Here is a 21,900-nt window from a genome sequence, read left to right as displayed (position 1 = left end):
AACAAGTGAAAGAAAAGACTCAGTTGAGGATCTACAGTCAGTATAGAGGTAGAAGGAAATGAGAGTAGTTTCCACTTTTAAATGTCGTTAGAACCTCAGAAGAAAAGTCAAGAGAATGGAAGTAGGTTTATTTTTTAAAGAGGTTGAGTTTTTTCTCTCTCTCTCTTTCTCTACCCCCGCCCCCTAGACAGGATTTTTCTCTGTGTAACAACCCTGGCTGTCTTTGAACTCACTTTGTAGGCCAGGCTAGCCTCAAAGGCATAGACATAAAGGTATGTCCCACCACACTCGGGAAGTTCTTTCTCTAAACTATTGAAAATTAGATTTATAAGTCAGAAATCTCTAGGAAGAATCATATATGAGAAAAAAAAAGTTTGTCTTAGATACATCGGAGTCAGACTGGGAACATAAAAGACCGAAGAATGGAACTTAAAATCAGTAGCACGGAGTTCCTAGGGCTACCATACCCACATGCCACAGACTGGAAGGTTATTGTCTCAGGTTCTAGGCCTGAGGATGTAGTTCAGTGGTGGAGCACAAATATACTTAGCATTCATGAAGCCCTGGGTTCAATAGCCAGCATCTGCTCTCCCAGAAAGGTCTTAGGGTATTTACAGGATTATTAAAAACCTATATTGGGTTTACAATAGGAATATCAAAAACCTGTATTGGGGTTCCTTTGCGTCTAACTGGCTCTGATTAGCTGCAAATCCTTGGTCTTTGGCTTGCATTTGTAACCCCCAAGTATCTCCTTCCCTCATCACCTCTGTCTGTCTGTCTCCGTATGTTGGCTTGTTTGTTTTGAGACAGGGTCTATGTTTTTTAGACTGGCCTTTATTAAGCTCCTGAGATCTCCTAATTCTCCTGCTTCAGTGTCTCAAGGATCTGGAACTACAGGTGTATGCCATGTGTCTAGCTTTTTCTGTTTTTATGGAACACCTGTCATGGCCTAAGATATGGCTCAGTGGTAAGGCGTTTGCATCGCATGTTTCAAGTCCCAGGTTTCTTGCTCAGCATAGCAATAAAATAACGAATAAATGAAAGATCACATACCAGCTCACATGTAATTCCAGTGACTGGGAGACTGGTGCAGAAAGATTTGCCAAGAGTTTGATTCTAGCCTGAGCTACACGGTAAAGTTAGGCCAGCCTGGCCTATAGGAAGATGGCCTCAAATTCTAGATTCTCCTGCTTCTGGCTTCTCAAGTGCTGTGATTATAAATGTGCATTTGTGGCTAGTATCACCTCATCTTAACTAATTATGTCAACAATAACCCCACAGATGTCCCCCCATATATGATGGGGTGAACCTCCCTGTAGGCCCATTTTAAGTTGAAAATATCTTAATCTAAAAGGCATTTAAGATGGATGTGGTATCAATATTTACAACCCTAGCACTTAGGAGGAAGGGGCAGGAGGATTCCCATGAATTCAAGGTCATCCTTGAACTCCTTAAAAGAGACTCTGTCTTAAACAAACAAACAAGCAATCAGCTAATATACCAAACCCCCAAACATTATGGCTTGACAAACAGTGCACTGTAGAGCATCCCTTTCTGATTGATGGCTGACAGAGCTGAACTTGCTGTCATTGCCCAGCATCACAAGAAAGTATAAGCAGACAATTCTTTAAGAATGAAGCTCTGGGCCGGGCGGTGGTGGCGCACGCCTTTAATCCCAGCACTCGGGAGGCAGAGGCAGGCGGATCTCTGTGAGTTTGAGGCCAGCCTGGTCTACAAGAGCTAGTGCCAGGACAGGCTCCAAAGCTACAGAGAAACCCTGTCTCGAAAAACAAAAACAAAAACAAAAAAAAAAAAAAAAAAGAATGAAGCTCTGAATGAGTTCAAACCATGCTCTGTCTGCCCTGCTTGGGCTCTCTGGGCTCCTGGGTTTCATGGGGATTGTAGAATTCTGGGATTCAAGGCTTTCAGGAAACTAGAGAGTGAATGATAATAACAGAGTAAAAATGCTTGTGTTTTCTTCTGTGACTCAGAGTGCCTGCATGATTTTTCTACCAGACAGTATGAAAAAGAAAATGCTAGAATTCTTAATTTTGGTAAGTAGAAAAGTAATTTCTTTAAGAATGACATTTACATATATACTAATATCTACCCATACGATATGTACCTCCCTACCCATGAGAGTAGTATACTCTGAGGACAAGGGAATTCCTACTGACTTCATCATACAACAAAATATGCATATGAACAAAATATGCATACAACAAAATATGCATATGAATACTTAAACATCTTAATGGACATGGCTGGTTATAGGATAAAGTCTACTTCCCACCAGATTGACATGGCCACTGTAAGAGTGTAACAGAATTCTACAAGTGAGTTATACTGACCAAGGCAAATAGGTCCATGCTCATATAATTTGACAATATACCTTAGGAATCAGGAAGAGTATCTGATATGGCAGTTTTCTGGGGACTAATAAAAATATTTGAAATAAGCTAGTTTTGGAAATGAAAGTCTATATATGATGGACTTGGGATCGCACAGTCTTCTAAGCAACTTCATAGAGGTGAGTAGATCTATTGAAGAAGGGGTACTTCCAATTTAGTTCTGTCCCTCCCTCTGGTTGGTTAGGCCTGCTACTTTAGTAGTAGATGAGGGATACACTAGTGTGACCTGGAGGTAAGAGAAAACAAGCTTTGTTGAAATAGGAGCAGCGGGGCTGCATCCCCAACACCCTGGCCGCTTGGCTAGCTCATGCCCGAAATAACAACACACAAACTGTATTCATTTAAGAACCTCTTTGGCCCATGAACTCTAGCCCTTACAGGCTAATTCTTGCATCTGGACTAGCCCATTTCTAATGATGTGTGTAAGCGCCCCAAGGTGCGCTTACCGGGAAGATTCTAGCCTCCGTCCATCATGGTGTCTCTGCTCCAGAGAGCAGAGCTGTCGGGTTTCTCTCGGAGCAGAGCAGAGTCTGACCTCACTTCCTCTTCCGCCCAGCATCCTATTCTGTTTATTCCACCCACCTATGTTCTAAGCTATGAGGCCAAGCAGTTGGTTTATTATAATTAACCAATTACCTTCCTCCATCAAAGCTTATAGCATCTAAACAATTTATAAACCACTGGTCAAGTTGGCAAAAAGATGGTCAAACTTTGGAAAGTCAAACTCCCCAAGGCAGACCCTCTGAGAAGCCCTAGTAAGTGTCTGGTTGAGTCTTCTATGCTGTGTCTCTAACCCTCTAAACTGACACCTTGACTGCGCATCCTGAAAAGGAGAGGAAGGGCAATGCAGGAGTGATGTCTTTCCCTGGCTGAATAAAGTCTAAGAAGCAGGGCTGCAGAGAAATGCCTCAGCAGGCAGAGGCTGTATGTTGATCACGCGTTGGTAATAGTACTCATATAAATGAGAGAGGAGTACTTTACCTGACATCGGTGAGGTTAAATGGGAGCTGGAGAGACAACTCAGCATTTAAGAACACGGCTGGTATAGAGGACCCAGGCTTGATTCCCAGACACATAGTGCCTCACAACTGTTCTGTAGCTCCAGTTTCTTTCTTTCTTTCTTTCTTTCTTTCTTTCTTTCTTTCTTTCTTTCTTTCTTTCTTTCTCTCTCTCTCTCTCTCTCTCTCTCTCTCTCTCTCTCTCTCTCTCTCTTTGTATATGTATGACACTCACACACACAGACGTATATATGCATGTAACAACAATTGGTGAATAAAAGACCATGAATTTGAAGGAGAGGATGGAGGGGAATAGAAAGGGCTTTGAGGGAGAAGAAGGATGGGAGAAATGTTCTAATAAATTATGGTCTTAAAAATTAAAATATTAAGTAAATAAACAAAAACATGGAGTACATTTTGTGGTCAACTATTCCTGGATATGAGTCCTGCCCTAGGTGTGATTGATTTATCCAATGACATTGGAGAAAACCGATTTTCTCTTTCCCAGGAGATATCAATTGTGTGCCCTCCCTCCTTTTCTCCTCCTGTNGATGATACCATCATTGGCTTAGGTGATTGAAAGAACAGAAATCTGGTCCCCCCCTCTCTCCCTCTCTCTTTCTTTGAGATAGGGTTTCTCTGTAGTTTTGGAGCCTGTCCTGGAACTAGCTCTTGTAGACCAGGCTGGCCTTGAATTCATAGAGATCCACCTGCCTCTGCCTTCAGAGTGCTGGGATTAAAGGCGAGCGCCACCACTGCCTGACTTGTAGCTCCATCTTCAAAGGCTCAAATGCTCTTGTCTGGCTTCTGAGAATGCTAGGCAAGCAAAAAGGTAGATACAACACATGCAGGCACATGCAACCAAACACACATACAAATTAAAAAGAAATTCAAATTCTAAAAAGAAAGAAAGAAAGAAAAGGAAAGGAAAATGTCAATAGTTGAGGCAGTAGAAAAAAAATCTTGTTTTCTGACAAAAGTAGTGTAAAACAAGTCCAAGTCACTGGGTATAGCTGGAGGTATCCAAATACAGCTCCATCATAGGTCCATTTCTGGATCTGTACTTGGAGGATATGGAGATACCACCGGGAGTACTAGGAGATACTACTGAACTGGCCTCTGCCTTGAATTTAGAGAAAACCTTCACTTGGTTTCCTTGTTAACAGATAAGCCTTTCTTTTGATGTCCTGAAGAGTAACATTCCTCTCTCTGATTTTAATGCCCTAAAGTCCCTTCTCACCATACAATTATTGCCACTAACATGGCATGTTCATAGCCATGCCACCCAAACCACAGGGAGAACATCACCCATAAATCATTGCTTCTCTATACAGCAGTCTTTTCCTCTGCACTAAGAAAGCTTATGCTGTGTAGAGGCCACTTTCAAAATAGGAAAAGGCATTTCCAGATCTTGTCCTTAGCACAAACACCTTTGGGAAGAGCATAGCAAACATTTGCTCCTTTCTCCTCACAGCTGTTTCCAGGAGCCTTTGCAAATCAATTCAGCATGAAGGGAAAACAAGAAAACCAAAGAAGCGGCTTTAAAAAAAATTCGTGACGTCAAGCAGGGTCCAGTGGCTCTTATCTGTAATACAAGCATTTGGGAAGCTGAGGCAGGAGGACTGCTGTGAGTCTGAGACCAGCTTGAGCTACAAATAATACTGTTTCAAAAAACAAAACAAAACGAACAAAGAAAAAGAAGAGCCATGATGTCAAGAGCTACCATGAAGTATCTCTTGGATGACTCTAATGGTATCAACAAACTCAACTCCTTAGAACAACCATGTGGTGAAGTGACCAGCAGAAGCCACAGAAATGGCCACTGTCTGGCATTCAGGAGAAGTTTTGCATGATTTCCTTCATGACTGCACATGGCTTCGCCTTGCCTGCTTCTTAAAAATGTTCAATGGCATGCAGATACATTTTCTGCACTGACTGTTCTTACCCAATGCAATTCCTTATCTAATGTCCCAGAGTGCTAACATAGGCAGGCTGTATCTATGGAATATACTTTCTTTCGCCTCAGTGTCTCTAAGGCTTTATTGGGAAAAGTGTTAGAGAATACAGAAATATTAGCCTGAAAAATCTTTCGAATATTCTCCATAAAGAAAATTCTTTTGTCCTAAGTATTAGCAAGTATACTCCTTCTCTTGCCTATCCCAGCTATCTCATGAAAGGGGTCATAATAATTATTTTCTTTGTCATTATTAGCCCAGTTCTGTTCTTGTAGACAACAGATTTGTATTGTGCTTAAATGTCTTTGGGTAAATGCCTATCCACATGATCACTGGCCATTGTAGGCCCTGTATCTGGGGTGGTCACATCATCCACAGTCACAGAACTGGGTGAGGCTCTTCTTTAAGGTAGAATGTTAGGAGAACATATCCTCTTCTTTCTTCTCTCTTGTGGAACTTCATGAAAGGCTTGGCTCTTCTTTCTCTTGTCTGAATCAAGAGCTGGAGGGTCTCTCTGAGCCCTGATAGGATAAGAACCGTGTCCTTGGGCAGTCTACATGGCTCCTGGTCCCTTGGCTGCCCTTAGAGATGTGTCTGCACCTTTATTGCCATGAGTTGGCTTCTGGAACCCCAGAAGCACTGGAAGATGAACGTCCTTTTAGGGAACCCATTCTTCTCTTCTGGTCTGGCCGCTTTTGTTCTTTCTCTTCCTGTCTCTCTTGCATGTAGCCAAAGCTGCCTTTGGATTTCTCATCCTGTTGCTACTGTTTCCTGAGTGACAGGATTGCAGGTATACAGCATGCCTGGTTTACGGGGCTCAAGCCCAGGGCTTTGTGCATGCTCAACAAGCATGCTACCAACTGAGCTATATCCCAACCTCCATTTTGCTTTCTTTATGAAGCTCCAGTTTTTTAAACTAGCCGTACTACATGCTTGGGTGAAGAGTTGCAGAATGCATTGGTAAATGCCACTGCAATTTCTTTTTTCTTTTCTTTTGTATAATAAAAATGACTACTGGCGTGCTTTGGTAAGAGATCAAGTAGCCCAGAAAGGAGACTGGGTCTGTTGAAGTCAGCGGGATACTCTTCTTGGTTTTTAGTCCCAGAAGTACAATTTAGTAGAGAGGAAGTTTCAATTGCCCAGTGTTCAGAAATCTGAGAAAAAGTACTTTCTTAGGTACTGCCTGGTAACCCAGATGGGCAAGTGTTTGGGAAAGACGAGCTGGAAGAGCGAGGCTCGCCCTCTGGCCAATAGGTAGTGCTGAGGGTAAAAGACTGCAAGTGTTTGGATTCGGGACTATGCTCTTGCCCACCTAATGACGGACTGCACTGAGCTTCTGCTTTTCCATTTGAGATAATCTCCCACTCCTTGCCAAAAACAAAAAAACAAAACAAAAACAAAACCGATTCTCAGCGAGATGTATGTTGATTCTTTGAATAAATCTTGAAATAGGACCATTTGAGGACAGTTCTGATCATCTATGCTGGGACCTGGACAGATCCATGGGAATTTGAACCCTGAAGGGCATCTTCTCTCCGTGAATTGGGTAGTAGTTGCATCAAGGTTTGGTACATGGGGGTGATCCTGGGAGGACAAATGACTGTTAAGACACCACTGACATGACCAGTGGCTTGGACTAAGTGAAAAGCACCATTTGATTTCCTTTATCAACAGAGAGACCTTTCTCCTTCCTGCTTCATTAGTGACATTTTTCTTGCTGGTGTCAGTGCCTGGGAGTGAGCTCTGGGAGTACAGTGTTCCCTCCTTTCCTGGGAGCTGGCTCTGCTTCAGGTAGTCTTCATAATTTGGGAGAGCATTGCATTCTTTCTGAAAGTTTCTCTATAATTTTTCTGGTATATTCCCAGAGCAAGGAACGCTTTGTATCCACACAGCTGACGCTGGGCTCCGAGCAGCGTTGCTGTAGCTGCAGCCAGGGACAGATAGTTGCATATGCACCTGCCAGATGAGGCCCCGAGATGGGTCTCAATGGAAACCTCTCTCTGTGTTACAGAAACATTCACTGGCTTGGACTCAGGAGGCTGTTTCATTTGAATGTCTGCATCATTAGGATGATTGGAGACAGTATTGCTTAGGGCTTAAAAGCCGTTCACGTGGGCTGATTGACATTATAATCCATGAGGGTGAAGCCAGAGTCTGTGCTTCTCCCGCCCTGGCCTGGGTTCTTTACTAGCTAAGGCATGGGTCGTCAGAACCCACATTTGCCTCGTTTCCCACCAATCACAGGGGAATCATTCATCTTGAAAGCAAGATATATGTGAGGTGTTCTTTCTGGGGTCACATTTAACTGAACCCTCTTCTACAAATGGAATGATTTATTCTATAGATAGCCAACAGAGACTTTTGGTTAGAAATTATACAAGCAGCAAAAACATACTTTGTGAATTAGTTTTCTAGTTCTGAGATGGAGGAAATAGGCCAAAGAATGCTTGGAGGTCCATACTGCTAAGTTAGACACAGTCATCTGATGGGATGAGGAGTGTCGTTCAGCCTTGTGCAATGCTTTAGATAGGCAAATTGGGTAAATAGGACTGGCTCTTGGAACTTAGTCTAATATTCTTTGGATTGCAGTAATTTTCTCTTAAGCAGAGATACTCATATATCGCACAGTCTTGATGAAAATATTCTTTCTAGAACACTTTCAGGCTCACATTCTAGATGTACTTGAACTCTAGATTTAGTTTCTCCTTTAGCTCTCTGCAGGAATTCACATTGGCCAACAGCTTGCAGATGCCTTTTTGTGAGGTGATAATTTTTTTCTTTTTTAAATTCAACAGCAGCACATATCCAAGATAGGTTTGGACAGATGTCATTCTCACAGATATCTGGTAGGGGAAGTACAAAGAGCTGCCTCCACACAGAGGAAGGCAGTGTGGACAGGGAAGTGCTAGGAGCCCAGTGACAGGTCTCTGCCTCTCTGTCTTCTGACCTGCATTTCTCTGTGGCTGGGCTGTCATCTGGTTGGGGTGGGGACTTCAGGGTGGACTGCACTGCATCTCTCGGGCAGCTCTTCATGAGGAAGAACTCATGGGGAGGGGTTGCAGAGTTCTTTGATTCTTTTTTTTTCCTCCCCCAAGACAGGGTTTCTCTGTGTAGCCCTGACTATCCTGGCTCTCACTCTGTAGCCCAGGCTGGCCTCAGATTCACAGAGATCCGCCTGCCTCTGCCCCTGAGTGCTGGAATTATATGTGTGCTACCACTGCCAGGCTGAGGCTTTGATTCTCGTGACAAGGGTGCAATGTCTCGAAATGATTTGTTCGGATTTCATGGGATAGTGGTTCCCAGTGAGTGGGTATGGTGCTGCGGTTTCCAGAACTGATCATAACTCGTTGTCATCCTTAATAGTGCTAAGTGTCAGGATGGTAGAGTAGTTCGAGCCCCAGACTCAAGTTCTGCTTCCCTAGCACTGATAAGGATATGATGTTAACTTAATTTCCTGTGTCTGAATTCGTTACTTTTTTTTTGTAATTAAACCCACTTCTGAGATGGTTGGGGAATATTTTGAGGTGAATGGCCTTTGGGTTGTTCTTCTCTGTCTAGATAGGTTAAGCCTGTTGATACCACAAACTAAGATTATTAAAGGTTTCCTGGGGGCAGCAGAACTGTGGGGGTGAGAAGCTAGGAAGGCGAAGAAAGCCATTTGTCGTCCTTTTATTCTAGAGAACTTAAAGTGGCTTCAAGTTTACAGTTCCATCTTCTGCCCCCAGTGCCATGTCATGGCACTGGATCGTCTTCTCTCACTTTATCTTTAGCTTGCTGCCTACCTGTCAGTCAAGTGTATTTTTTTTTTCTTAAAGGTACTGTGGTATTGGGCTTTGGCCACAGGAACCAGGTCACTGAACGGGAAAGATGTCATCCCTGCCTCTACAGGCCACTGTTGAGTTCTACATGGCTGCCCTACTGGAACACACAGAAAATAGCAGAAATGGCCCCGTGTCTACTCTGGGAGAACTTTCTTTGGCCTCTTCTATTTATCTGCTTTTGCAGGATTTTTCTAGATTTAGAGGGCCTTCTTCCTGTTTTCAGCAAATGTCTTCATTTTTCTTCCTCAGTTGCTAGTGGCCACATCAGGCCAGTGTAGCTGTCCCTGAAAACTTTGGAGCTGACCTGGCCAAGGCCTTTTGGGGGATCTACAAGGACGGAGAAAGGTGGTTCCTTATCCATGTCTCTACTTGGGGCTGAGAGGCCTGGTTAGGGACCCAGCGTCAGCTGGAAATGGCAAGGAGACTCAGGGGTCACTCCTAGACAGGTTAAGATGTCAATACCACAAACCAGAGTTGCTGAGAGTTGCCTGGGCTGAGGAGAGCATGTGGGGTATGAAGCAGGGAAGGCTAGAAAGCCCTGTGTGCTTCCCATGGGCAATGACTGTTCCAACAACTAGCACATGTGTGGGGAAAGGATACATAATGGCCTGGAGACTAGGGTGGTGGAAGGCGTGAAGTACCCAATCGGTGTCTTCACTTTTTTTGGCACTGGCGCCTCTCAGATCCCAAACATTGCTTCCAGAAAGAATATCTGCAATAAATCCGAGCCAGGTTGAGGTTATGTGGCTAAGTCCACACACAGGTTGGCACTTCGAAGCACAAGGTTTCAGAACATGGTTGGATGACATTGATATGTTGGATACTTCTGTTCCACCTGCAGGTGATCCCAACAGAGACATGAAGGAAACCTTGAAGTGCACCGTACACATCCACAATCACACTCAGCCACCTTCTCTCAAGAGGCTCCTTCAGCCCCTTCCACACTGCAGCCCAGGTCAAACTTTCAACCTTGCGTGGAGAGTGACCAGCTGTGACGTTCTGGTTGTGGGGTCTCAGGCTCTCCTGCCACACCTGGTGTCTGCTCACTGCTTTCTTCACCCCACTGGGAGCATCACTGAGTTGGGTCCAGTCCTCATGTCCTGTCTTCTTTTCTCTTCTCGTCCCTCTGTCCTTGTTGATTCAGTCTGTACTCAGATTCTCCTAGTTGTTGCCTGGAATACCGCAGTTGCTTCTTACCTGGCTCCCTGAGATTCTCAAAGCATCTCTCTCACCATGTTATTTCCAGGCTTAAAATGCTCCCTGGCCTCTTGGTGCCCTCATGATGCGATCTGAGCCCTGCAGCAGATCTGCAGGGCTCCTGAGACTCAGCTACTGTGTTCCCTGGTCCTATCCACTGTGCTCCCTACTCTGTCTCTGGACAGTGGCTAGATTGCTCCTCTTGGGCCATGGTTCCTCCTACTTGGCCCTCCCAGGTTAGGTGCCCTCTGTCTGTCCACCCAGGGCTCAGCAGACCTCTGTCCAGCAGGGATGTTCTTCACTGCTATGTCTGTGTCCCTGCAGCTGGTATCTGCATATCTTTGTGGGTTTTCTTTGCTGTGTACACAGCAGTTCCTGGGTGCCTTGGGGTTGCAGTAAGGAAGGGAAGAAAGATTTGGCAGATGCATTAAGCGCGGGCTGGTGTGTTCAGCGTGGCTGGCCACTCTCCTGGACTATTCTTTATTTATCTCCTCTTCCTTTTTTTTTTTTTTTCCCAGACCAAACCAAAACCAAACAAAACAAAACCCTGTGCCCGAGTTCACTATTTCTGCTTAGGGTACTAGTGGCCGCTAGGCTTCCAGTAGGAAAACCTTAGTGATGTACAGTTCGCCTCCTAGACTGCTACCACCAAGTGTTGATGTTGTTGATGTTCCTTTCCTATTATGCCTTTTCCTTTCTTCTTCATGGTCTGGCTGCACCCTCACTGGGAAAATTCTCAAGGCTAGGCTTGGAATGTGCTGTAGCCCACACTGGAGTAGGATTGCACACACATGCAAAGTGAGGCTGGGTATGACCCAGCTTGGAGTGCTTGTCAAGGCCTTGGGTTCCATCCCCAATATCACAAATTAATAACAGCAGCAGCAACAAAGCCGTGCTGACAATTTTCCTCCTTGACTTTCCTCCATCTTGTTAGGACTGCACCCTTGGCTGGCTGTTTCTCTTGTGTCCTGCCACCAGCCCAAATTTGACCTTCCCTGACCTTTCCATGCTTACTTGACTAGGCCCCAGGCACTGACTCCTGCTTGTTTCAGGCTTGGAGTAGCCTTTCCCTGTCTTCACTGAGGACTTGAAGTTCAGGGCTGCCATCAAGCCGCACCTTCCTGACGAGCCCCAGAGGCACCAAGAGCTCTTCTGTGCTACTGAGGGCTCACCTCACCAACACCGGTCCATTCTTCTAGCCCTGTGTGCGAGTGGTATTCTATGGATTTGAGGCAAGAGTGAGCCATCCAGGAAATTTTCTGCTCCTAGAGCCTCTGCAGTGTTGCGGAGATTAATTCAGCTGACTGTCTTCTTCCCTGGAAGAGGAGTGCCTCAAGGGTAAGGGGCCTTCACTGCCCACCATGGCTGCCCTCCAGTTAAGTTGACCTGAGACCCTCCAGAACACACCAGCCTTAAGTTTGGGCCCAGGCCCTTCTGCACTGAAGGCTGCTCCCAAATGCCCCAGCCTAGGCTTGGCCCCAGCAGTCGGGGCTCTTACTGGCTCGACTGAGTCCTCACAGAAGGCATTACAGATTCCAAGTGCTTCTCTCATCCTGTGTTGAGTTATGAGTCTGCTGCTGGACCTCTCTGCACCCCTGCCACCCTAGGGGTAGGGCAAGAGTGTGGCCAACTCCAACTTCTTCTGGACTCTGAAGTTTTCTGCTTCCCGGATAGCCAGCGAGTTCTGGACTGGGTAGGTCCCCAATTCCAGAAGCTCTGCCTTCTGCCCTCTCCTCTAGCTTCTTACTTGCTCCTCTTTAGGGTTTAAATGAGCTTCCTCCTTCCTTTCTAGTCTCCCCTTGCCTATCTTGCTTTCTTTCTACCTCAAGCTTCCTTTCTGTCTCTCAGTTCTCAGGCTTCTCCCATGTTCCTTATTATCCCCCCTCTCATTCCAATGTCTTCTCTCAGCCCTGCTCCTCCTTTCCTACCCTTCACTCCCTAGCTTTGAGGTACCCACAGAAAGCTAGAGAGCCTCTGCTCTCATATTTTCTGGGACAGGGTATGGTAGGCTGGGCCTGCTCTGTCCCTCTTCAGTGACTGGTATCCTGAAAAACCAGAGGCATCTGTAAAGATCAGAGGAGCGTATGGAGGAGGCAGGCATGCCCAAAGGATGCTCTGTCATTCTCTAACTTAGTTTCTAAACTGAGGACTTTATTAATCAAATGCATATTTCCTCAGAAAGCCCTGTGTGAAAGCAAACCTTTACTATCTCCCTTTTCCCGGTAGGGGAAGATGAAGAAAAGGGGAAGTCATCTGTCTCAGGTCATAAATGGGTTGGGCACTAGAGCTGTCTCTCTCTCCTACCCTTTGGGCATCACCCTCAGACCAACTCCTCTTCTGTCCACAGTAAAACAAGCACCTGTCATGCACACTGGCCAGTCAAGCCCAAGCTCCAGTGACCCTATGTTGAAGTCATTGACATCTACCAGATCTGACAGACTCCCAGAGAAGAAGGGTGGCTTCAAGAGGCTGTTTGAATAGACATTCCTCAATGCTGTGGTCTTCATGAAGTGCTGGGTAAGCCCTGGGCCTTTTCTTCCTGCTTTCACGGGATGGTGGAAAGAGCAAAACATGATACCCTAACTGTGGAGGAGGCAACCAGAGGGAGAGGATGGATGTACACACAGAGGCCGCTGCTGGTGAGAACCACGTGCTGGAATGGGGCTAAGGCTGGAGAGCTGGGCGATGGAAGGAGGTCCTTTGTTTTTGGCCGTTTCCATCCTCTTTTCCTCTATGTTCCCCCTTCCTTTCTCTCTGCATTGGGTGGCACCTAGCACCTTCTCCATGCTAGGCTAGGCTCCTGCACAGAGGCTCTGGTGGTGCCTGTGGCATCCAGTCCTGAGCAGGAACTGGGGCTAAGGAGTACTGGGATCAGGAGGGGAGCTGGTGCAGAGCATGTCACTTGAGCCTTGGGTTCCTTGCCTGGTGCTAGTCCTTAGTTGGCCCTCCAGTGTCTGTCTTGAAGTGTTGATCTTGGTAGACCCTGGAGAAGAAGACTGTAGCAGAAGGCATTATCTATCTGTCACTGCGCTGGCCAGGCCACATAAAGGGAAATACCCATGCCGTCTCAAACAGTCTCATGACAAACTTGGCCTGTTCTTCTCTCTTCGTCTCACTCTTGGGGAGGTGTTAAGTGGCTGGAACTGGGCCACAGGATGCCCTCCTCCGAGATCAGGGGACACAGCGCTGCCCTCACACCGTCCTTCCAGGGCCTAGAACACGCAGGAGGGGTGCAGAGAGGAGGCCAGGCCAATAGACAATAAGGGCAGGAAGGTATGTGACTGAACTTAACCGTGGAACGTTGGCCATGCCCCAGCCAGGCCTGGGAAGTGTCAGAACCCCGCTTCTACTTCTGGTAACCCAGGAACTGTTTTTATCTTAAGCATTTATTTGTTTTTCAGTGCTGCACCTTGCTCTATTCTTGTTTGGTTGTTCTTATTTGCTTATTTATTTTACAGTGCAGGGAATGGGGCCCATTCATGCCCCCACATGCTCCAGACACTCTCCCACCAGTCAGCTTCCTCCTTTCTGCCTCCTACTCACAAGTTCTCATTCTCATTCAATCCCAGGCCACTCAGTGATGTAAAACCTTCTTGTTCCAGCAAGAGCGTGTTCACACAAAGCCTTATGGTGCATTCCTGGTAGCCTTAGGCTGGGATGGAATGGTCTCGCCTACAACTTGGCCCAGTGGCTGTCTCTCTCCAAAAGAGGCTGGTGCTGGTGACTGACTTCAGATGCTTTAGTTCACACTCTCCTTATGAGCAGAACAGCAGTTGGGCCTAGCTTTGGGAGGGGGCAGGATCTGCCGGGCAAAGGGGAGATGGGCCATGTCCTTGTGTGGATAGGAAAGACAGAAGGGAGCGGGGAAGCTGTGGGGAGAGGGGTGTGAGAGGGAACAAGTGAAAACATTGCTCTGAGGTGAGCTGGATCCTCAAAGGTCGTGCTCTACAAATCTGGAGTTTAATCAATGTGGGGTGGGTGTACATGTGTATGTGTGTAGGCACGTGTGTGTGTTGTATGTATGCCCTTGCACATGCTCACACACCACTCTTGAGCTGCACACAGCCTATTGATCTTTCTAACATGGTTGTTATTAACAGCAGAAAACTTTTTATAATGAAAAGCATCAACTTTCCCTAGCCCCAAGCCCTCAGAGCAGTGAGTTTAACTGCTTGTTCTGACTTCTACCTTCTGTGTGCTAAGAACAGGGCTTCTCTGAGAGCCGGCACCTTAGGGAGGCTGAGCCGAACCCAGAAGAGGGAGCATTGGAGGTCAGGGCAGCTTAGCAGCCATCCTTATCTGTCCTCATGTGCCAGGGTCTCAAAGGCAGAAAAATGTAGTGAGGGACATTTGCTAATAGTGAGAGTGTGCATCAGTCATGGGCAGTCCCCTGTCCCGCTCCCTCCTCCTACCACTGTCTGCTGTGGACTCTTAGGAAGGAAGCCTGTCCAGGCAAGAAAGTTGCCTGTCTCACAGCCAGCCTTCCTCCTCCTCCTTTGTTTGCTCAGTCTGCCTCCCGGGTGCTGGGGAGCTGATGAGAACCTGTCTAGAGCAGAGGCCACTTGGTTTTTCTCTGTCCAAGCTGCTGCCTCCCCCACCCCCTTAGAGTTTCTGTTCACACCGAGGGGCTATGGTGGTGGTCCTGCAGCATGTCTGGGCTTGTCCCCAGTGCAGATGGCAGCAAGGTGCAGTAAGAGGAGGAGGTGGAGCCTTCAGTCCAACTCTGAGGAATATCTGAGAAGACTGTGAGACAGCAGAGATCACTGTCCTTGGTAGGGAGGGACCAGTATCCATCTGTCTACTGGACAAAGCCAGGACAGCCTTCTGCTCTCTTCTGGGCCTGACATTTCTCCTAGGCACATACAATTACATAGCAGGGGATCCGAGCCACCCCACCCCATAGATAACAGTCCCAGCTCATGTGTCAGCCACCCGATACCCCACACCTGTTCCAGGCCCAGTTTGTGAGCTGCCTGTCTGCACAAATAGGGTACAAGGTAGGCAGCATTCAGAAGGCTGGTCAGTGACGGGGCTGGCTGCCTTGGACTGCACCTGCAGGGAGAGGCAGTGTTGGGTTCCAGTGACCAGTAGATACGCTATGGGGTAGGTCTCCTGTGGAAGTGGACACCATGTCCTGAGGTTGTACATTCCAGCTCCAGAGTAGATTCTGGGACAAGTTTGGGATCCTCCACCTCTGTCCAGCTCACTAACTACTTTGATTTCAATGATATATTCCTTCATAGTAGAAAAAAAATCTTTTGCCTCTTTCTGCTCCATGGCCCTCCACAGTGCTGGGCTGGGGCTGGATGGGTGGATGTCTTAAAGGGGGGGGTCCCAGGATGGAGAGTGATGGGGGTTCAGAACTCAGGGGGTAAGTAGGGTTAGGTCAAGGGACCTTTTCTCACTTAGCACCACCTAGAGGTAAGAGGTGGAACAGCAGCATGCCACCTTTCTTCAAGGCCTGTAGTGTGGAGAATGGTCGTGTCCCCAGAACCTTCTGCTGGACAGATCATGAAAGCGTGCCAGTTGTGTGAGCTGGGGTACCAAGACGGGAATACTGCCTTTGTGTGTGAACGTAACAACCCCCCCCACACACACACATAGGGTCTCCCTAGCATGATGCACAGAAAAGGCTTAGATGTCACAGCCACGGAAATGTCTTCTTAGTTATATAATTCACAGGTCCTTGCTGTTATTATATATTACTTAGCATGAAATTAAAACTAATTTTTTTAAAAACACCACAAGCCACTCTCATGCCCACAATCCTACTTTTTGGGAGGCTGAAGCAGGAAAACCCATCTGAGCCCAGCCTTAATTACATAACAGAATTCTGCCTGAAAAGAATAGAAGAAAAGAAGATCCCTCAAGGGCATACGTGGCTGTGTGGCAGACAATTAAAGATAGCATTGGCCCGAAGCCCGTGGACCAGGTGACTATAATCTGTGAATCAGCACCGTTTCTGGCCCTGGCCTCATTCTTTGAAGCCCCTACATTCGAAGGCAGCTACTGTTTGTTTTTTTTTTTCCTTAAAGTTTTTGCAACAAGGTTTTACTGGCCTGCAATTAACTACACAGCCTGGATCATCCTCAAATGCATGGCAATTCTCTGTCTCAGCCTCCCGAGTGCTAAGATTCGAGATTCCAGTCACCATGCCCTGCCTTCCTCCTAGCATTTTTTACAAAGGCATGGTCCAGTTTCTGCTCCATGTTTCTAGTCATAGCAGAATCTGAACACGCAAACCATCCTTCAGCTCCTTTCAGGCCAGACTGACAAATTTGGTCTCCCAGGATTGATCTAAGGCTTAAAGTGGGAGAAAGCCCTGACGCTGGGCCTCATTATCAGAAGAAGAACTCAGGCCATGGCTGGCCCACACCCGCCAGACTCACAGGTGCCCTTTCTGCCTTGCTCCACACCGCCCAGCTACCCTCCCCTATAGAATCAGGATGGAGGCCGAGTGGGGAGGCTGAAGCCATCCTGGGTAGGGAGTAGAGGGTGTTTAGGAAGGGAACTGACAGTCTATAGGCCCGGATGCTGTTGTAATTGCTTTTTCTTCCACCTATGGGTTGCATTTAATTAGTGCCTGGTACACTGAGCTATCTGCCATTCCACTTCCTCATGGAAATTCTTTTCCTGAAAGCAGTCCTTCCTCGGTCCCATAGCTGTTTTCCTCACTCAGCCGGTTCGCGCTCATCTGCAATGATAAAGGCGGGTTTTTCTCAGCATTTTTGTTGCTACGCAATCTCTGCATTGTGCCATAGGGCAATTACCACCTTCGCCCCAGCCCTGGCATCTGCAGAAAGATCTTACTCTGGGGAAACTGCTCCAGAGGAGAGAAAAATGGTGTCTGAGTGTCCCCTGGAGGCCACCGGTGATAGAACCACCTGTGCCTTGTGCTCTCAATCCTGCCCAGCGTGATTCTGGTGCTGTCGTTATCGTTAGAGAAGATTTTGGGCATCAGAACCTGAATCATGGCCTACAGCTGCCACTGTATTTGTGCACCCTACGCCACATGCAGTGATCTGAAACCAGCCATGCGGGTGGATGGATAAGGCCTCACCCTGTCTTTTGTATGTTATTTTCAGGAAGACAGGTAGAATGACCACACTGTGATTCCAAATAAGGTACACATATATGTGGTTTGATATATATAATACTTACATATATGTATTTACACATTTAAAAGACAGAAGTAGAAATGGGGGCTATTTGGTGGGAGGGTCAACAAGAGACAGTAATAGGGATAAATATGAACCAATATGAATCTGCCATAACAAAACCCTTGAAATGTCAGTGTTGCCAAGTAGTGGAGCATCCTTGGAATTCCAGCTCTGAGGAGGCAAAAGCGGGAGGATTGCCACAGGTTTGAGATCAGCCTGGTTTACAATAGCAAGTAATCAGGCCAGACACCCAGAACAAAAAGAAACAAAACCAGCCTACTGTAATATATCTATGTGCTTCTTCCAGTTCTGGCAGATGTTGATTTAATGCAGATCTAAGTTACAGGGTGAAGAGTCCTAAACATTAGAAGACCCACAGTTTCAGAAATACCATTCCCACTGCTGAGAAGCAGTCTCAAGGCAGGGAGCTGGCTGAGCTAGCACTTTCCTCCACCTGCTGGGTTGAGGCAGCATTAGATCCGGGCCCAACGCTGGTCACTAGTCAGACACATGGCCCACCTACATCACTGAGGCTCTTGATACACTGCAGCTGCTGAAAGAGAAACAGGAAGGCTAAGTTTCTGACGAGCTCAATGGAACTGGGAAAGGAAGGAAGAACATCTTGTCTGGAGCTTAGTAAGGAGCCGTGGAAAGGACTGGCAAGGGGCAGGGCTGGTGAAAGTTCCACCAGCCAGGCCAGGGCCTCAGACTATGCCCCGGTAGCCAAGTGGCTCTGTGGCTAGTTTGGACTAGAGTGGGGGAGTCAGACCTGTGTTTGGAAGAGGATGCTCAAAGGAGTTAGGATGAAGCAGAGGAAGGGAAGAGGGTGCTGAGGAAACTGAGCTAGTGGCTGAGTCAGAGATTTGAAAGAGCAACGGTGACTTAACCCGGCAGTGCCGAGAGATGTGGTGAGAAGCCCAGCTAAGAGCCGTTTCTGGAAGAGCATCAACAGGGGCTAGTGGCAGACTGTCTAGAGGATGGGACAGGAAGACTTCCCAGCAGGCTGTCTGCCAGTCCTCTGTCCTGCTTTCTGTGCTCATGTTTCTTCATATCCAAACTGACTTCGTAAAAGTTCTGAGAAACTCTTTAAGATGGAAAGTACCCATACAGGTGTACATGCCTGCAGATTAACAAAAACAAAGTTGTAGGTTATGAAAGTCTGTGTCTTAGAGACAAAATTGAAGATCATGTCATGTTGCTCGGGCTGTTAGCATCTGTTGAGGTTTGAATCCTGAATTTTCCCCTGCAGGCTCATGCTTTGAATGCTTGGTCCTCAACTTTTGGCAGACTGCGGAGACTAAGCAGTGGGCCTGGCTGGCAGAATACAGCACGAGCAGTCAGTCTTTGAAGGTTAGATCCACCCTGACCCAGCTTACACTCTGCTTCCTGGTCAGTCAGGATGTGAACAAGCCTCTCTTGTGCCCCATGTCTTCCCACACTGAGAACACTGAAGCCATGAACCAACATAAGCTTTTCCCGTCTTTAGTTCTATCAAGTCACAATGATGCACAATAGCCGATCCAAAACTCGGTACCAGTGAAGTGGGGCTAGTTCAGTGATATGGTGGTTCATAGACCTTTGGAACCCACTTGTGGAGGTAATGTAGAAGAGTTTGGAGCTCCGAGCCTAGAGAAGCCCCAGTATGCTGTAAGTGCACTTTAATGGGTCTGGTAAGAGCACAAAGGTCCAGAATGCCTATAGCGTGCAGACCGTAGACTGCTCATAGGTTTCAGATGGGGACAGGATTCTATTGGGAATTGTGCGAGACATTTGTGTTACATTCTGGAAAAGAATATCTGCGATCTGCTGGTATTTGAGTGAATCCGAATTTTAAAAAGCAGTGGACAGATTTACTGGGCAGAGGAAAGGTCAAGACAGTATAACATTCAGGCTGTGGCGGCGTCATTGCCGCCTTTTAGCTGGGTTTCTAGTGAGAACCAAAAGCAAAGAGTGAGACAGAAAGATCTGAGGCATGTGTATTGGGCAAGGGAAGGCGTGTGGATACAGCTGAAGTTGCAGACAAATCAGATGTAGACAAAAGGACTGGCGTTTTAAAAAATGTTTTTGTCTCACTGTGAGTCTGTTTTCAATTTTTCCTTTTTAAAACTTTTAGTTATTATTATCATCATTTGTGTGTGTGTGTGTGTGTGTGTGTGTGTGTGTGTGTGTGTGTGTAGGAGGAGGAGGAGGAGGTTAGAGGGTTGTCAGATTCCTGGAATTGCAGTGACAGGCAGTTGTGAGCTGCCTAGTGTGGGTTCTGGGAATCAAACTTTGAGCCTCTGTAGTAAGAATAGCACATGCTCTTAAGAAACCACTGCATCATCATCTCTTTAGCCCCAAGGCCTGTCGTTTTTATAGAGATGAGAAGCTTGTACTTTGCACTGGGACAATAGGAATGGTATCCTGAGGGCATGATCCTTCTCAAAATAAGCTCTGGTATCTAACTCTCCAAGCTCATTAGAAAAACGTTCATTTCTAAAGAGAGAGAGAGCAAACCAAAGGGGTCAAGGGTCACTGAGGGAAAAATTTCCCTAGTTTCAGCTTCATAGGACATATGGTACATAGAGGCCTGGCTGCTTAAGCTGGAAGCAGAGCTGGGCATTGACCATGTGGTGCTAGTTTTTCGGGCTCATAAATTCCAAAGTTATTGGATCATGGGGGCTTGCACCAATATTCCAGAGATAAACCTTCAGGTCAGGTAGCAGGTATCAGGGTCAGCTTCCCTGCGGGGACCCTCCAAGCAAGGTATGCATGAAATGTGAAGGCAAAACCTAAGTTATAACGGAGACTCTGGGATGCTGGAGATGCCAAGGATGGGGGATGATGTCTGTCTAGAGAAGCTGCATCAGCAAGTGGAGCTGGCCCAAGAAAGAGGCCATAGTGTCTGAGTCTGAGCTCCTTGGAGCCCAGATGGTGCCACATGAATCCCAGATGTTGGATATGGAACTATAGGATTTAATGTTTGCCTCGCTGGGTTCCAGTCTTGCTTTGAACAATCTAAATTTTCTTTTTCTTTTTTTGTTATTTTCCCATTTCTTCTTTTGGAATAAGAATGCTTGCTTAGGGCCATCGTATACCAGAAATATGTCGCCTTCTTTTTAACGTGACAGGGTTTCAGATCCCGTGAGTCTCAAAAGACACAGATGATGGACATGTCAGCAGTGTCGAGCCACTACAGGCTAAGGAGGCTTTTGAGGTTGTAGTGAACGCGTTTGCATTGTGAGATGGCCGCATGCTTTCCAGGCCAGAGTAGGGGGCTTGGGTTTGAATCTGAAATCTTTCCCCCTCCATGCTCATTTCTTGACTGTTTATTCCTCAGTTGGTGGCGCTGTTTTGACAGCGAAGGGGACTTTAGAGATAGGGCATGTATGGTGACACTGGGCACTAGTACCTGGCCTTTGAAGGTTATACCTACCTGGGGTTCTCTACTACTACTACTCTTCGTCCTGTGACCAGATGCCAACTCATGCTTCTGCTACTATGGGTGGAATATGGTGGAATATTCTGTCAGGCTTGTCCCACTACAAGGGACTGAAATGATGAGTTAAAATAAGTATTTCCTGACACTGTCTGTCAGTATTTGATCATATAGCGTAAAAGTAAAACAGTACATAGAATCCCACGTGGGCCTCAGCAATTTTGTCTCCTATTATTTGGGAAACAACCAGGTCTTACTCCAGGCCTGGATGTGCAGGAATGGACTCCTTCCAAGCCTTCCTCACAGGCATCCTGCACTTTCTGCAAGACCAAAGCATGGACAAGTCCAGAGATATTTCCATAATTCAACTGTGTCTTTCACAGCTGAACCTGAGGAGAGGAGAGGTTTTTTTCCCTAGTCTTACAGCTCTGTAGAGACATAGGCAGGCAAGAAGGGGTGTTTAAGGTCTATTCCTTTCTCGCCTTTTATGCCAAAGTGTGAGACCTGGTGTCATCTTCAGCACTGAAAAACAATAACAAAAACGGTTTGCGTCATTGTGGTTTTTTTTTTTTTTTAATGTTTTAGAGAAAGGTTATGTAGCTCAGAATGATCTCAGAATGCTAAGTAGCCTGAGGATGGCCTTGAACTTGTGATCCTCCTGCCTTTACTTCCCTAGTGCCAGGACTACAGCACTGCACAGTTACATGCAGTTTTGTGTGGTAGCTGGGATCTAATACAAAGCTTCATCTTCATGCATGCAAGACAAGCCCTCTGCCAGTGAGGCAACCCTGGCTTTGATGTCATTTGTTTGTTTTGTTTCTTCTATTGCTTGGGATAGAACCTGGGCTTTTGCTTCCTTGCTATTTCTCTCTCTCTCTCTCTCTCTCTCTCTCTCTCTCTCTCTCTCTCTCTCTCTCTCTCTCTCTCTCTCTCTCTCTCT

At 46.6% G+C, this 21,900-nt stretch overlaps 1 long non-coding RNA gene across 1 annotated transcript in view; it reads left to right on the top strand.

Moving 5' to 3' along the window:
- The first annotated feature begins 4,349 nt into the window (after positions 1-4,349).
- Positions 4,350-21,900, top strand: part of LOC126488486 (uncharacterized) — a 22,525-nt gene continuing 4,974 nt past the window's right edge. The window contains exons 1-2 of the long non-coding RNA XR_007588706.1: positions 4,350-12,075; positions 12,730-12,899. This is a non-coding gene — a long non-coding RNA (uncharacterized lncRNA). The remainder of the gene's footprint in view (positions 12,076-12,729; positions 12,900-21,900) is intronic.

Source organism: Alexandromys fortis, unplaced genomic scaffold (assembly GCF_014885135.2).
Source record: "Alexandromys fortis isolate MF-2015 unplaced genomic scaffold, M_Fortis_MF-2015_v1.1 scaffold_208, whole genome shotgun sequence".
In the NCBI taxonomy this organism is placed as follows: Eukaryota; Metazoa; Chordata; class Mammalia; order Rodentia; family Cricetidae; genus Alexandromys; species Alexandromys fortis.
This window is presented reverse-complemented; position numbering and strand designations above follow the sequence as displayed.